Consider the following 1,317-nt stretch of genomic DNA (forward strand, 5'->3'; position numbering starts at 1 on the left):
ACACACACACACACACACACACACACACACACTCATACACACACACATACGCTTATATACGCACACTACTATTGTTTGATTAGTCTGTCTCTCTTTATTTGTCAACTTCTATTTCTACAGGGGAAAATCAATTTCAAAAGTGTTGAGGTCTCTATACTGTTGGATTTTCAGCAAAAAGCTGTGTATCAAGTCAAAACAAGTATTATAACATTTATTGCTCCTTAAATCATAATTTCAGATTTACATTTAATTGTGCACTGTCCTCATGAAACTGGGGTATTAAATTGTGGTTGGTTCACTTTCTTCATGTGAAACACCCCTTTTTTTGTGATGAAAAAATCAAGTTCGTAAACGATTTAAGCAAGAACTAAGTTATTGCCTTCAAAAGATTTGAATTTTAACTCTTCGTACCCATCAGTTTCTATTGTTACATTAATTTATATACTGACCCTTACAATGGTCCAGCCCAGCACTGACCAAAGAGCCTTTGTAATTGGATAGTTCGAAGAAACAAAAAGTTTGCAAGCAGAGCAAGAGATGCTTTTCGAGAACCACAATAAAAAAGAAGCAATTTTGGAAAAGACAATGAAAAATGTATTGAACACATGGAACAAGCCTCCATCGAAACAAAGCCCACTTTGGAAGGTCGAGGACTGCCATATCCGAAGATAACATCAATGTCTTGGAGAGAGAGAGAGAGAGAGAGAGAGAGAGAGAGAGAGAGAGAGAGACTTGTGGTCTGTCAAAGTAGGGGTCTCGAGTGCAAAAAGACACGGTGCTGGTTTGTTTGTTTTAGTAAAGGTTTTACGGCGCTCGCAACTGCATAAGGTCATATGAGCGTCAAGGGGTGGATGTCAAAAGAGAAGTCCTTACAGGGAATCAGGCTTACTCAGCTCACCTCTCTAGCTTCAAGTGTACAGCATAAAGTCTGCTGATCTACTATCAAGGCACCCGGAAAATAGCGGGTCACAAGAGAGTGACAAACATACAAAAGAAGTAGAGGGAAAATGACGTTAGTAAGGACTAGGAAAGAAAAAGCAGCAGTTCCCTGTTGCAGTTCAGGCACAGTAATGAGCATGACATTGATGAATCAGCCCATTTACAATTACAATTCACGGTGTTGGATTGTGCTCAGCCTCCGTCGATCGGATAACTTGTTGAATACCTTGGTCACTATCCAGTGAAGGAAAGTAGATCAAAATGTGGGAGGGGCTCGGGTATAAAGGTAGGTTGAGTTCTGAGGAAAGATTTCCTCGATTTGAAGGAAAACCTAGATTATGAGTGTGAATGCTTGTGTGTGTGTGTGTGTGTGTGTGT

Source organism: Aplysia californica, unplaced genomic scaffold, assembly GCF_000002075.1.
Source record: "Aplysia californica isolate F4 #8 unplaced genomic scaffold, AplCal3.0 scaffold00300, whole genome shotgun sequence".
Classification (NCBI taxonomy): domain Eukaryota; kingdom Metazoa; phylum Mollusca; class Gastropoda; order Aplysiida; family Aplysiidae; genus Aplysia; species Aplysia californica.